The following is a 17,091-nucleotide window of genomic DNA, read 5'->3' as shown; positions in this document are numbered from 1 at the left end:
TTTGCAACCCCTTGTGCTTCCACCCCCTCAATCTGGCTGTGTGAGAATGGAAATCCCAAATCCCCACTCAGTCTTCGTCCAGCACAACATCTGGGCCACGGTGACCGTGAAAGGCCTCCCTGGATTTGGCTGGCTGTTTACCATGTGGGAGAGGCTCTCCCACCCCCGCCTCTTACAGAAGGGAAACACCCATGGCAGAAGGTGGGCAGCAGAGAGTCAGGAACATTGTCTGCACCTCTGCCACCTCTGAGAGGGCCATGATTCACAAAGTGGAATTGCAGGAGGAGAGGAAATGAAATCCACTTCCTAGCAACAAGAAAGCTGTTGGCTACTCTCTAACAAGAAGCATGATTCATAAGCAAAGCCATGAAACTTCAGAGAGTGCCAGAGCCTGGGGCAGAGGACAGGTGTTGGGTGTGGGGAGTCCAGGTTGTCGAATATGGTCCCAGTGGGTGGCATGTGTTGCCATTTCGTCAGTAATATCGGGACTACAGGCTGCTAATGTGTCCCTAGGAGAAGTAGAGAGTGGAGGAAAAATTCAACTGATTTTAAGCATGGAGTTTGTATTTCAAACTCTCTTCAGTTCAAAGTTCAAGTTCATGATTTAAAGGGTCTGAGGATCCTGAGTTAGAGATTAGCTCTCTGGCATGGAGCCCTGGTGTCTACATGCCCAGCCCTATTTGATAGGTCATGAGCAGCCCCAAAGTCCCCCATCTGCACAGGCTGGTATGTGAAAAAAGTAAGGAACCCAGCCACCTGCTTCCTCTCTCCATTTGTGTCAGCAGCATCCAAGATGTCTGAGCATCTTATAAAGGACTAGGTAACTGGCTAGCTTGCAATTAACACAGGTCTTTCTGGAAAGCTCCTCTTGGAGGTCCCTGATGGATGGCAGAGGAGACCTTGAATGGATTCATTTTCTTTGGCTGATAGAAATGGGGCTGTAACATATCTGTACAAAAACACTCTTAAGGCCAAAGTCTACAGTCCAAGGCTTAGATGAGAAGTGGATGTTTTATTTCAACATTCAACACACTTTTAAGGTCACAAAAGTCAGCGGGGGTGGGGGGTGGGCAGAGCACAAGCAAGAGGCACTTGGTTTTACACCAACATTGTTTTCTGTTGGCCCAAAAAAGTAGTGCCTCGGGGTCTCCAAAAGGATATGAAGTTAAAAATTCAAAGATAGAGTCATTAAAAGAAAACTCTCAACTTCTTCGGAAAACACGCTATAACTGAAAGTTTGACTAGTTGATCATTTCAATACAGGGGATTTAAAAAGCACCACAGTCCCCACAATAAGGGGCTTCAGTAATGAGAAAATCCTGAAATACCTCCTTCACAAAATGCAGGCAAATAATCCCATCCTGTGATAAATATGGGCTTGCTTAGGTAATCCTCTGAACACCCCTAGCTCCTTTGTGGTGAAAATGTCAAGGGACAAAGGGGACTGGAGGATGGGTAATTTATGTGAGAATGGAAGACCTAATCCACTGCTACCTTAGGCAAACTTCATTAACCTCTGAGATACCAGTCCGCATTTACTGAAGAACTGAGACCCATCCGGAGTGCCCCAGGCAGCAGGTGCTATGTTCACTGGAATCTGGATCTCCAGACCTTCCTTTCTCTTTTAATAGTTCTTTCAGTGGCAAACCATTAAATGAGGTTATTTGTGATCTTTCAAGTAATCAGCATGGAGGGGGTTACATTTAAGGTTGCCTTTCCTTGTGAATTTTTTTCAATTGAAGTAGTTGATTTACAATGCTGTGTTAATTTCTGCTATACAGCAAAGTGATTTAGTAATACACACACACACACATACATTCTTTTTGATATTCTTTTCTATCATGGCATATCATAGGATATGGAGTTTAGTTTCCTGTGCTATACAGTAGGACCTTGTTGTTTATCCACTGATTTTTAGTTTTAAGATTTGATTGCCCTTTGGTCTCCGGAAAGAAACAACAACCATAAGGTGGAAAGGTTCTTGGAAGTAAATGTGGGCGGGAAACACGGACAGAAGGAGAGAAGCAGTGAATGGTCCTGAAGGAACACCTACCCTTTTATGGTGGGGGAGAGGTGAGAGGCGGCTGGAGGGGGCAGAGCAGTGAGCGATTGCAAGGAATCTGCTCAAGTTCCAGCCCAAGGCAGGGGCCTGACTATTCCAAGCTCTCATTTTAACCCTTGGTTTACCTAGGCAAAAGAAAATCACCCTCCTTTGCTGGCAGCTGCCCTCATTGTTTCAATAGAAAATAACATCTTCCACGAGGAAATTCAGAGGGGAAAACAGTTTTCTTCATTTTCTACTCAAAGTCTGAGGTGGGACTATGTGCAAGTAAATATGATATTTCCTCCACATCAAGGACATGAATTCTGAAAAAAATAACATTTAGCCTTTCTTATTGGCTGCCATTCAAAGACCTGGAAACATTTGCTAGCAAATTTAACTACTTTGTGTTTTATAAAATGCATCCATTTCAAGTAGGAAGTTGGAGCTAGCAGGGCTGAAAAAAAGTTGTCTAATTCAAGACACAAGCAGCCTGACTTCCACACACATTCTACAAGACCTGAGAAAGCCCCACATCAGGACTGTCCACAGAAGAGAATTCACATCCAGGCAACACTGATTAAACATCTACTATTTGGTAAGCACTTCCATACATGTTATCTCATGCTATCTTACTTAATCCTCACAATAACCCAACAAGGATGGTAGATATTAATATCTTTTACAGATGAAGAAAAATGAGGCTCTCAAAATGGAGATTTACTACGTGTATATACACTTGCAGTTTCTAAAAGGTTTTTACACATTCACTCTTTTAATCCTCTTTTAATTTATTTTTTGGGGGCTCCAAAATCACTGCAGATGGTGATTGCAGTCATGAAATATGCAGACCATAAAGAAAGCTGTGCGCCAAAGAATTGATGCTTTTGAACTGTGGTGTTGCAGAAGACTCTTGAGGGTCCCTTGGACTGCAAGGAGATCCAACCAGTCCATCCTAAAGGAGATCAGTTCTGAATATTCATTGGGTGGACTGATGTTGAAGCTGAAACTCCAATACTTTGGCCACCTGATGCAAAGAGCTGACTCACTTGAAAAGACCCTGATGTTGGGAAAGATTGCAGGCAGAAGGAAAAGGGGACAACAGAGGATGAGATGGTTAAGATGGCATCACCGACTCAATGGACATGAGTTTGGGTAAAATCTGGGAGTTGGTGATGGACAGGGAGGCCTGGCGTGCTGCAGTTCATGGGGTTGCAAAGGGTTGGACACGACTGAGCGATTGAACTGAACTGAACTTTTAATCCTCACAACAACCTTTCAAATTATCTACATTGAGTATTATTAACACGTATAATGCACAAAATGACGAAACTGACTCAGCAAAGTGAAATAACTGAAGGTCACAGTACTAATCAGAAGCAATTCTTAGGCTAAAATTAAGTCCTCCAACTCTAACCCTTCAGCTCTGTCTACTGATGGTCAGATCTTATTTCACACAGTACATTTGACTTAAGCAGTGCTTTCCAAAAGGATCAGCTCGATATAATAAAGGTTCTTCATGCAATAAACATACATGTGCCGGGCACTGTGCAAGTCACTGCTGGGATCAGATCTAATCCACATACTGGCTTTCCTCAAGTCCCCGCCAGTCTAATGGCAATGATCTCCAGGAGCTCACTGGCACCTTGGCAAGGATGGTAAGAGAGGCCATGAAGAAGCCCCATGATACCCATATGTAGTGACAAAGCCATCCATTTCAAACAGGGAGGGAGGAAAGGTCAGAGAGGCTTCTTAGAAGGCGTGGCCTTGAAGATCAAGTAGAAGATGGAACTGAATAACATTCCAAGAGAATGAAACCACAGGAGTAAAAATATTTTTTAAAAGATGGCGGGAAAGAGTCATTTGGGAGGATAGGATTTTCTTCAAAAACCTACTAGCAAGATATATTCCTCCAAGTAATAAGCAGCTGTAAAATAACTGCTGCTACCAAGGCTCATGTTCAATGTGAATTTTAAAATGAAGAGAGATTCCAGGCTACAAAGAATGTATTTGCTTTTTTTTTTAATGCTCGCAAAGATGGTGAATGATAGCAAATGCCAATGAAATGCATCGAAATGACACTAGAAAGCAAAATAGAATCTCAAAGATTGCATGAAATATTAATTTAAAGAAAATAAGATCATTTGAAATATAAATCAAGGATCATAAACCCTTCATGTTGTCAAAATCTGGAACATTTTCAATAAGGTACCACATCTCAGACACCACACACAATCAGCCAATTTTTTTGGATATTACAACTTTAATACAGAACACCACAAAATGCTTCCCTAGCACCCTGAACCAGTCCCATTCCTGAAATAAAACCCAGAAAATCAGTAATGATGCCTGGGAAAGTAATATTTGAAAATCCCATTTCCAAGATGAAGAATCTCATAAAAAGAAATTAAATAAACTTCACCAGAGCCAGCAATGCCCCAGTTGCTTCAAGCTCCCCAAACAGATTGCTTGACAAAAACCAATACAAATCACCAGAATTACTAATTTGCAAGCATTTAAGGAATTAATGTCTACATTTAATTAGCAAACTGGAATGCAAAACCCAGTTTCTGGGGCTTTCAATCTCTTCTCACTAGTCAGGAGAACAGTGAGTTCTATGGTCTTGTCTTCAACCACAGGTAGAGTGTGTACTGACAGTGCAAGGGCTAACCTCTAACCCACCTTGTAACTCGAGTCCTTCTACGGCAAACTGAGGTTTGACATGCTCCCCTCTCAATGCCTAACAGCCACCCCGTGAAGAAATCCTGTGCATCAAAAAGAAGAATCCCTATTCTAAAAAGTAACAGGTGTTTAGACCATGGTATGTATAGGAAGTGTGACTATACCTCAACTCCTGGAGACATATTGTTTGGAGCTTATTTGAAATCCTATAACATCCTGGTAAGTACAACAGAAAATTGACACCCTCCCAGGACTTGTCTGAAAACCTACACTACTCATCCACAAAGAGGTGGTTAAAACAAAAGGATTTTCCCTCCAAGAGACTTAGCCAGACCTGTCATGGTTGAAACCAGAGGAATCCCATCTAGCTTTCAGGCTAGAGGGAACCTTAGTTTTTGAGTCCAGTTCAATCATCAGTTCAATTTACTTTTATCCATTACACATCAATCGAACACGTCATTGGTGCAAGCCTCTGTTCTGGGCACTAGAAATACAAGTAGAAAACCCACACTTACTGTGATGATCATTTTGCAATATAGACAAATATTAAATCATTATACTATATACTTTAATAAATGTTAAATATTAATTATATCTCAATTTCAAAACAAAAGATTTAAAGAAAGACTCACTTTCTGTGCTGTAACACCACCTTCCTCTACCTCAAAATGAAAATAAAGGCAGTAAAGAAGTTTAGGGGCTTCCCTGATGGCTCAGTGGGTAAAGAATTGGTCTGCAATGCAGGAGACCCAGGTTACATCTCTGGGTCAGGAAGATCCCCTGGAGAAGGAAATGGCAACCCACTCCAGTATTCTTGCCTGGGAAATTCCATGGACAGAGGATCCTGGTGGGCTACAATCCATGGGGTCACAAGAGTCAGACATGACTTAGTGACTAAACCACCAAAGAAGCTTAGAAGAATCTCATCTGTGAAGATGTGTTGCAATTAGGTAGGGTTTATTTCATCAATTTTTTGGGTGCTTAACCCATAATGAGGGGGCAACTAAAAGCAGGGAGAAACTTCTGTACTGAGTCAAAAAGGAAGGGCATGAAGACCCCCAAGTCTTGAGGGTACCAAAAGCAGATTCAGGAGGGGAGAACAGAAGATATGGATATGGTCAGAAATGAATGTGTCAAAGGCTGAAGTCTTCTGAGTAGAGACAGACACAAGAAGTACACCATCAAAGGTGTGTACAGCATGGTGACTATAGTTAACAATACTGTATTGTATACAGTTGACCCTTGAACAACTCGAACCCTGACCTTCCATGAAGTTGAAAATCCACATATAACTATATAGTCAGCCCTATGTATTCATGGTTCCTCAATACGCATGCTCTGAATCCATGGATTCAATCAATCACAGTTTGTGTACAATTTAGTGAAAATGATCTAATAATTATTTAATTATTAGATATTATATTATATTTTATATATTATATTATATTTTATATTATAATATAAAATATTAAATAATATTTAATGAAAAATAATTCCTATAAGTGGATACTTGCAGTTCAAACCTGTGTTGTTCAAGGGTTAACTGTCTTTGAAAGTTGCTTAGAGAGATCTTAAATGTTCTCACCACACACAAAAAAGAAAACTCTATGTGATGGATGTGTCAACTAACCTTATTAAGATCATCACTGTGCAATATATATGAATATAAAAGTATCACATTGTTTACCTTAAACTTACACAGTGTCAATTATACCAATTATATCTCAATACAGCTGGAAAAATAAACATCCAAAGATCAAATGTGTGACTATGCTACATGAGTAGAGGAAATGAAGCAGAAACATGTATCATGAAAGCTAGAAGAGTGGACAAACAGTGATGCATTAGAACAGTCATCAACGAAGAAGTAAGTAGGTGATGGGTGGAAAGAGAGACTACAATAGGTAGCACAAAGATTTCTTTTTTTAATGGTTAGATTATATTTATTTATTTATTTTATTGTGTGTTTCTTTATTTGGCTGCACTGCTGCAGCATGTAGGATCTTAGTACCTCGACCAGGGATCTAATTTTTGCCTCCTGCCTTGGAAGTAGAGTCTTAACTGCTGGGCCACCGGAGAAGTCCAAACACAAGGATTTCTAATTTCTCCCCTGCTAACTTCAAGACTTCAAGTTTTATAAGTAATACTAACTCCTCATACCCAATGCTCCTGTGAAAAAGGATCCATGAGTTTTGGCTTAGAGAATAATAATTTACTGTGTGTCAGGCACTGGGCTGTGTGCTTTATAAAAATTATTTCATTTAATCTTCAAAACAGGGACTCCCTGGTAGTCCAGTGGTTAAGAATCTGGCTGCCAGTGCAGGGGACACGGGTTCGATCCCTGGTCCTGGAAGATTCCACATGCTGCTGGGCAACTAAAGTCCGTGAGCCACAACTACTGAGCTCATGCTCTAGAGAAGCCACTGCAATGAGAAGCCCCCACCCTGCAATGAGAGAGTAGTCCCAGTTCACCTAGAGAAAGCCCAGGTGCAGCAACAAACACCCAGTGTAGCCAAATGAAAAGAAAAATTTTTAAAGAGCACATTCTTAAAAAAAAACAAAAAAACCTATCATCAAAACAACCCTATGAGGTCAGTATATTGTTACTACTACCATTATGCTCATGATGCAAGAAGAAGAAACAGACTTAGAGAGGGCAAGTACCATTTCCAAGGTCACACAGTTATTAAGTGAAAGATTTCAGACCTGAATCCATGCAGTCTGACTCCAGGGCCATAGATCCCAAGCACTCAACCTCTATGAAAATTATGGAAATGTATACATGATTAGTGGCTTCCCAGATGTCTCAGTGGTAAAGAACCTGCCTGCCAATGCAGGAGACGCAAGAGATGCGGGTTTGATCCCTGGGTGGGGAAGATACCCTGGAGGAGGAAGTGGCAACCCACTGCAGTATTCTTGCCTGGAGAATCCCCATGGACTGAGGAGCCTGGCGGGCTACAGTCCATGGGGTCACAGAGTCAGACACGACTGATGTGACTGAGCATGCATGCATGCATACATGACTGGTTTAAAGAGTAGGCTTTGATGGCCATTATCAGGATCAGACCTGTTTCCAGCTTTAACTATCAGAATGGCCTGGTGCACTTAGAGTACCACAAGCCCATGTGCATATATTGTTTTTTATTTTTTTAATTTAATTTTATTTTTTAACTTTACAATATTGCATTGATTTTGCCATATATCAACATGAATCCGCCACAGGTATACACGTGTTCCCCATCCTGAACCCTCTTCTCTCCTCCCTCCCCGTACCATCCCTCTGGGTCGTCCCAGTGTACCAGCCCCAAGCATCCAATATCGTGCATTGAACCTGGACTGGCGACTCGTTTCATATATGATATTATACATGTTTCAATGCCATTCTCCCAAATCATCCCACCTTCTCCCTCTCCCACAGAGTCCAAAAGACTGTTCTATACATCAGTGTCTCTTTTGCTGTCTCGTATACAGGGTTATTGTTACCTCTCTACATCTTGGTGACTAACAATCCAATATTGATCATGCTTATTTTGTAGTTACAGGTATGGAAAGTGCAGAAAGCTGGATAAGTACAGACCAACCTCAGTCCTACCACGCTGCTGGTTGAAGCTGTCACATGTCCAGCTCTAATGACAATCACAAAGGCGGTGGATGCTAAAGGTCACTGGCTTTCAACTCTAGGGAACTCGGGGAGTACTTCTGCCTGGGCTTTGGCCGAGAGTCATTAGGAAAGTTATCTAAAGGGTCTAGTGCCTTTATTTTTACCTAATTACAGCTATCAACTGGCATTTTCAAAGGGCTTCAATTATGTAGTCAGCAGCCTCACAGCATCTGATACAAATAAATTGCATATATTACTAATGTAGCCTTCTTGGTCAAGGCTTTGGTAACAGGGAAGTTCCAGAACCATTTAAAGGAGTGCACATTTCTGCTGGAGTAGGGGTTCTTTGCTTACTTTGATGTCACAGGTCCAAGGAGAGTGTGGTGAGCAGTTTCAGAGTCTTTGTCAGAAGATGCACGTATACACATACATGGATGATTTTGTATGTAATCTTTGGTAGAGAAAGTGTAGAAACTTCCTGAAGCACATTCAAAGACCCCTGCTTAGAATGCCACCATGTCCTGCTGAAGTCATAAGTATAGAGAAAGCATTATAACACAGTGCATTCCCTTACCGAAATTGTTGCAGATTTTGTTACTTGAAGGAACAAAACATCTGTTAATTGAAGGAACAGAACATCTTGTCAATAGAACTGAACATCACATTCGATACGATCTTTAGAAGCAAAAAGCACATTTTATCCTATAATATCACTTCAACAATATTTTTGTTTAAAATGCCCAATCATGTTATAATATCCTGGAATCCTCTTAGATTTCTGATAGTGGCCACTTGCTAATCAAAATGTGGTCCCTGAATCAGCAGCATTGGCATCACCTGGAAACTTGGTAGAAACACAGAACCCCAGGTCTCATCCCAGAGATACTGGATCAGGATCTGCATCTTACCATATTCCCAGATGAGGGACTTCCCTTGTGGTCTAGTGGCGAGGACTCCATGCTCCCAGTGCAGGGGGCCTGGGTTCAATCCCTGTCAGGGTACTAGATCCCACACACTATAACTAAATATTCTGCATGCCACAGTGAAGATTAAAGATCCCATGTGCTACAACCAAGATCTGGTGCAGCCAAATACATAAATGTTATAAAAAGATTCTCAGGTGATGCATATACACACGCCATTGGAGAAGCATTGATGGGCACAGTTAGAGACATCAGCACCTGAAGAAGCAGTGAGATGTAGTACAATGCGGACCAAGGCTCTGAAACCAAGCTCCGCTGTTGGTTAGCCTGTGACCGTGGGCAAATTTCTCAACTTCTCTGAGGATGCTTCAAGTCTATCTATGTGTCAAAGGGTTTTGTGCTTGACTCATAGTAATCACTTGACAAACGATACTTAATGGTCTTACTCTTAAAATTTTTATAACATCGTAACAACTGTCATACATCAGTGCTTAGTAAACTAAAAAACTTCTGTGTGGATGTAAATGAAAGGAAATGCGAGGGAGCATTGTGCAATTGCTCTAAGTGGGATGAGTAAACCAGATGGCCCCCGGGGCTTACGCATGCAAAATCAGGAGTCTGAGACACTGATCATTTTTCAGATGACAGACTCCCGGGAAGTCACAATAATAGGGAGGACTGAAGCAAAGGCTCAGTATAAGTTCCAATGCCAGACAGATAGCATTGTCCATGAAATCCAACAGAGTTCTTCCCAGTCATGAGCAGCAGTGGGGAAGGTGGAGGGGGCACTGCCCCAAGAGGGTCTGACTGAAGTCGAGAAGGACAAGAGTGGAGAAGAATGCAGCTGGTGTTGGGGTCTAACAGATGCCAACAAAGAGGATGTCCATTTACTAGACGTATATGGGTTGCTGCGTTTCCTAAATACACACCTTGAGACTAATTTCTCAATGGTCAGAGACAGAGCCAGGTCCAGAAACCAAGCCTTTAGACTGCACATTCAGTCCTCCTTCTAGCTCACTGCAGGAGCTTCATCCACAACTCACCAGTGACCTAGCTCCTCTCGATGTGTTTGGGGCTTTGCCTAATGTGGGGACGTTCCAAGTCACTTTAGCACCCAGCAGGTCAAAGCTGGGGTGATTCCAAGGGAATGACAGGTGACACTTGTGAAATCCATCACACCACGATCACAGCAGCTTTCAAATTACCCAGAAAAAATAGACCTATTTTTGTAATGAAAAAGATGATTAGGAAAGTCACATACCACATTTTAAAAGATGATACAGTTTTCAAAGGGATAACATGGGCTGAAGAGCTGTAAGTCCAGTTTAATGTGAGGAGCAGAATACTGCCAAGAAAAACTAAGTGAAAATATCTTCTCAGATTTCACTTCAAGTGCAGCCAACTTTATTTTACCTATAAAACCAAAACCTCTTCCTTCTTGTCACTCAGTTTAAATTCCAACCCTGATCCTTTGAGTTTCATCACTCTAATAAACTAAGAAACTAAAAATTTCCTCCTTAACCCATTACCTTTTACTGTCACTTAAATTTAGTGCAGAGAGCATGTCACCAAGAAGAAGGTAGCAATTGCATTATTTTATTTTAAGTGTGTTCATTAATCTGACTGTGCAGAGAGAAGAAATTCTTATTTTGTTAAATATAATGGATCCTAATTTTTCTAACCTCACTGGAGAAAGTAGTATTCATCGTAATAACTGAAGGTATTTCTCAATGAACTAAAATAATTTTTAAATTCTAATGACTTGCATGGAAATTATGATAAAATGTCTTTTTTATACTTCTGACTTCTTTAAAGTATGATGTATGTGATGATATATATAATTATAATAGTTTTTTACATTTAAATATGTGTGTGTGCACTTTATTCAGTGTTTAATATGTGTCAGGCATTTGATGAAGACTTTATATACATCTGTCTTGGGGACTTTGTGCTTGGGGACTCTTTGCAACCCCATGAACTGTATAGCCTGCCAGGTTCCTCTGTCCATGGGGATTCTCCATGCAAGAATACTGAAATGTGTTACCATGCCCTCCTCCAGGTGATCTTCCCAACCTAGGGATCAAACCAAGGTCTCCTGCATTGCAGGCAGATTTTTTACCGTCTGAGCCACCATGGAAGCTGTTGGGGACTTTAGGAATATCTATTACCATACCAAGTTGTAACATGATTCTCAAGGATGATATTGACATGGAAGCAACTATCTAGCAGCTGGTTGTACTTGTTAGATTAACCTGTTTCCTCTTGCTGCTATCAACTGTCCTTTCTGCCTAGGGACATAGGCCTGTGGTTGCCTTGCTGCTGCTAAGTCGCTTCAGTCATGTCCGACTCTGTGCGACCCCAGAGATGACAGCCCACCAGGCTCCCCCGTCCCTGGGATTCTCCAGGCAAGAACACTGGAGTGGGTTGCCATTTCCTTCTCCAATGCATGAAAGTGAAAAGTGAAAGGGAAGTTGCTCAGTCATGTCCGACTCTTAGCGACCCCATGGACTGCAGCCTACCAGGCTCCTCCGTCCATGGGATTTTCCAGGCAAGAGTACTAGAGTGGGGTGCCATTGCCTTAGGGCTTAGCAATGGACTGAATGATTCTGCATGCCTACAATGTGCAGTGCATGAGTTTGACAAAAACTATTTACCCAACTCAGGTGCCTCTTTTGCTTCTCTAGGAGCATCATTCTTATTTTGTCACCTGGCAGATCCTCATACTAAGTAATTGGAGGAATAACAAACATTAAGAGTGGAAAGAATGCCTATCTTATTAAGGGTAATGTTAAATTCATTGTTTGCTCATATTAAGAATTTAATGAGTATGACTGGGAATTTGGAGCAGGTTATAATAAACATGGGGTAACATGTCCTAAACAGCCAAGTCAGTGTACCACATGAGAAAGTCAAAAAGACCAATGTAACCAAATCCAAAGCAAGTGCTGCTAACCGTAGCATATCCATTAAGAAAGATGACACGAAAAAGCCAAGTCTTGAGTTTTGAAAGAACATGTGATTTACAAGCAGAAATGAGCAAGGTCTGAGCAGAAGACAATAAGGAAGTCCATCACTTCGAACTGCAAGATGGAACTCAATCAAAATCTGGAATGTTTTAGAGATTGAGCGATACCTGTTATTGAGTAACATCCTTGCTCTTTCTGGATCAGGCGTAGCCTAAAAGAGATATGGGGGGTGCTGGCAGAAAGAGTGCCAGATGATGCAGAAATTAATATGGAAAAGCAGGAAAGCCCCAGCTTTCTTAATTCAGATAGAGACATGAAGGCAAAAAGTACAGATTATAGCATCCAAAAGGAGCTCTACGGTCTTTAAGGACATAATTAAACCTCTCTGTATCTGAGTTGCTTCACCTCTAAAATGGTAATAGTGATAGCATAATGTGAAGATTCAGTGAAGAAGAATATATAAAGTACTTATTACAATGCGAAGTGCATAATAAGTACTGGATAAACGGCAGCTCTTATTATCCAGAGATCACTGAGACCATCCGGGTCTCTAAACATGCAGAAAGAGAAAGGGAAGACAGGTCCAGGAATGGGGGACATACAAGAAATCAGAGATGTGAGGACCCTCAACCTACACTCTACTTCTTCCATTTACAACGCTAGTGACAGATGCATTTCAATTCTTAACATTTGGGACCTGGAGTAATTGGATGCCTTGCATAGTCTCTGATGAGTCGCTTCTGCTGCTAAATATCACCTTAACTAGGATGTTCTTTGTTTGAGTGAGTCAGTGCTCTCTCTAAATGGCTTTACATCTTCCAGGAGTTTAGAAAACAAAATGTTTTATCTTCTAGATACTTCTACTACTAGGTTCAAAAAGGTATCCTTTTATATACACCTCTCTTTACTGACTTCAGGAAAATATATATAAGCTACTCTGCATTTTAATTAGCTGAAACATCAACACTTGAGGGGCCACTGTAAATCCAATCTGACAACTCAACTATGTATTAAGAACTTCTGCTTCCAACCGTGATGGAGTAAAAGGAATCAAAATGAAACCACTAGAAAACTGGACAAAATATATACAAAAATAGTTTGCAGACACTGGACAGCAGGCACTGCAGGACTGTGATCCCTGAGAGAAGCAGAACAAGTAAGGCAAACATGACAACTACCTGAGCTTACTGCCTGGAGAGAATTCCTCTGCCACAGTGCGAGGAAGGAGAATACAAACAGAGCCCAGTAATCTCTGTGTATTGAAGAACCAGAGATCATAGTGTAGGGAGACTGAAGTAGTTAAAACTTACTGAAAACAGAATACCACTACCATTGCACAGGAGAGAGCTCCAGAAGTCTTCAGAAGTGTCCCATCATGTCCTCATCTGGGTATTGATCTGCTCATATATGGGGAAGAAACTACCCGAGACCAAGGAAAGAATCACTGAAAAATAAAGTAGGAATAACTATTGCCAGAAGCACACAAATGGACAGCAGCAGAGAGGAAAGATCTTGTAATACACGGGGCATTAATTAGTGCCCTCATTAGTGTATTGCCTCAGTAACGGGATAAAAGTCACCCTAGGCTAAAAGCTGCATTGATACTCTCCTAATAAAGCATAAAGCAAGCTTCAAAAGGATCAAACTTATTCCAAGTCACTGCATCCCAGTTCAAAGTTCAATAATATTTAAAGGAATACAATGAAATTCAGCACCCAGCAATATAAAATGGGTAATATGAAACATCTAATAAGAGTGATCGGACATGCAAAGAAGCAGCAAGACAGAACTCAAGAAAGGAGGAAAAAACAACAGAAAGAGACTCAGACATGACAGAAATCATAAAATTAGCATAAAGGTTAGTCACTCGGTCATGTTCAACTCTCTGCCATCCCATGGACAGTAGCCCATCAGGGTCCTCTGTCCATGGGATTCTCCAACCAAGATTACTGTAGTGGGTTGCCATTCCGTTCTCCAAGAGATCTTCTTGATCCAGGGATAGAACCCGGGTCTCCCGCATTGCAGGCAGATTGTTTATAAACTGAGCCACCAGGGAAGCCCAAAATTAGCATAAAAGACATTAAAATAGCCATTACAAATATACTCCATTTGATGAGAAAACTAGAGGAAAGATGGGACATTCTAAGTATAAACATGGAAGATACGGAAAAGGAACCAAGGCTCAATTTAGAAAGCTAGAGGGATATGTTGACAGGAGAGTCAGAGGAGGGGAGGGCAGAGAGTTTATAGGAGACCTGGAATACTGCTGTGTAACAGAGAACCAAGCAAGAGAAGGCTGCATAAAGGAGCATGGGGCTACAAGATCAAATTCTGAAGAAGGAGCAAGGAGGACAAAGATTGAAAAAGAGATACTGGAATGGACTGAGGCACTGGCAGAGCCTGCTCCAGGGACTGTATCTATTTGCACATTTCCGTACTATGAGACATCACTAATTAATCACAGCACTGAGACTATACACAGCCTCAGATCCCTTTGCTTCAGGAAGCTACTACCAAAACATCAGAGTGATCCAGGAAATGAAATGTGCTTGTCACCTGTAGCATAATAATTTAAGCAGTCTGGTCTGTATGGAATGAAGGATCCAAAGAGCTTATTTTGCCATCCAACATGGAGGTGAATTATATGTAGAGTGAAGAGCAAGGAGGGTCCTCTTCGAACTAGGAAGTTTGTGGTCTTTTCAAAATCATGCATCCCTTAGAGGGATAGACTGGAGCAAGCTTTAAGAATAAGCTGGTGCACTGGGACGACCCAGAGGGAGGGTATGGGGAGGGAGGAGGGAGGAGGGTTCAGGATGGGGAACACATGTATACCTGTGGTGGATTCATTTTGATATTTGGCAAAACTAATACAATTATGTAAGGTTTAAAAATAAAATAAAATTAATTAAAAAAAAAAAAAAGAATAAGACTGCAATTTCTCAAGGAGCAGGACATCTTAAATCCACCCTGGTGGTAATCCATGGGTTAAAAGGGCGGGGTGGGAAAATTAATTTCCTCCACCTAACAAAGAGCACCCAGGAAAAATCCACAAAGTCATACTAAATGATGAAAGATTGAATGCTTTCTCCCTGAGATCAGAAACAAAGCAAGGATGTCTGTTTTAGCCACATTTTTCCAACAGTGTACTGGAATTTTCAAGCAGGGCAATTAAGCAAGACAATGAAATAAAAGGCACCCTGACTGGAAAGGAAGAAGTAAAACTATCTCTATTTGCAGATATCATGATCTCATATATAGAAAATTCTATGGAATGCACTAAAAATCTAGTAAAACTAACAAGTTCAGGAAGATTGCAGGATACACAATCAACATTTAAAAATCAATTATATTTCTATACAGTAGCAAAGAGGGTTTCCCTCATAGCTCAGTCGATAAAGAATCTGCCTGCAATGCAGGAGACCCAGGTTCAGTAATTGGGTCGGAACGATCCCCTGGAGAAGGAAATGGCAACCCACTCCAGTATTCTTGCCTGGAGAGGCCCATGGACAGAGGAGACTGGCAGGCTACAGTCCATGGGTTTGCAAGAGTTGGACACGATTTAGCAACTAAACCACCACCACCACACTAGCAATGAACAAACTGAAAATGAAATTAAGAAAGCCATTCCATTTATAATAACACCCTTATAACAAAGTACATAGGAATAAATTTAAGAAATACAAAAAATACTCTGAAAACTAATATACATTGTAGAAAGAAATTAAAAGGATCAAAATAAATAAGAAGACATCCCATATTCATGAATCAGAAGACTTGATACAGTTAGGATAACAATACTCTCCAAACTAACCTACAGATTCAATGCAATATCTATTAAAATCCTAGCTTTCTCTACATAAATAGACAAGCTGATCACATGTAAAAAGAAGAGATTACATGTAAAAACAAGCTGATTACATGTAAAAATTCACATGTAAATAGAAGAGAACCACAATTGCCAAAACAATCATGAAAAAGAACAAAGTTCAAGGACTTCTATTTCCCTATTTCAGAACATTAAACAAGACAGTGTGAAACTGGCATAAGAATAGACCTATAGATCAATGGAACAGAATTGAGAAGCCAGAAATAAACTCTCACATTTATGGTCAATTGATTTTCAACAAGGGTGCTAAGCCAGTGGAGAAACAATTCAGTGGGAAAACAACTGCTTTTCTTACACCATAATATCAATTTTTATTACTTAGGATTTATGACAATTATTTCTCAGTACAAAAAGATGAAACTGTTTACATGTTAATATTTCAAAATCTATATGTTCTGTTAAAAATAAACTTATAAAAAGCATTTTTACCACCATTCTGCTTCTTGGCTTAAAAACATTACTGTGTATTAATATTTTATGTCATAGTAATTGATATGTCCATTTTACAAATTAATCACAGCATACAATGTTTTAACCCATAGTAAAAATTAAAGATGATGAAGGAAAGGCTTCATGTGGTCATGAAGTTTAGCTACAGGACACTGATCACAGCCCTGAAGTCCTGGGATTTTTTCAGCAAGTAACATCCCTTGCAGACCCAGAGGTCTCCACATCCTGACCCTCATGGTCATTATCTCTTTACTTCTTGCTACAGATTTATCATCTATTCTCCTTTGATTTCTCCTGTTTATGAACTATGTATAAACGGAATCATACTTCACATGGTCTCTTGTCATTCGCCTCTTTGGGTCAGTACTGTGTGGGTCAGCCTCGTGTGTAGCTGAGCTTATTCGTTGTCACTGTGGTTTCCCATTCCATTGCATGAATATACCACTAGTTGTCCATGGTACTACTGATCAACATTTCTGACCCTATTAATAAGCATTGACAAACTATACTGCTATGAATATTTTTGTTGTGTGTCTCATGAT

General features: G+C 40.6%; 1 protein-coding gene across 6 annotated transcripts in view; it reads right to left on the bottom strand.

The window, feature by feature from the left end:
- HS6ST2 (heparan sulfate 6-O-sulfotransferase 2) overlaps positions 1-17,091 on the bottom strand; it is a 653,947-nt gene that overhangs the window by 440,110 nt on the left and 196,746 nt on the right. The gene's annotated exons all lie outside the window — the stretch shown is intronic.

This window comes from Bos grunniens, chromosome X (genome assembly GCF_055505025.1).
Source record: "Bos grunniens cultivar Pamir isolate PY7600 chromosome X, Bosgru_T2T1.0, whole genome shotgun sequence".
In the NCBI taxonomy this organism is placed as follows: Eukaryota; Metazoa; Chordata; class Mammalia; order Artiodactyla; family Bovidae; genus Bos; species Bos grunniens.
The sequence above is the reverse complement of the archived record's forward strand: the minus strand, read 5'-3'. Positions and strand labels throughout refer to the sequence as shown.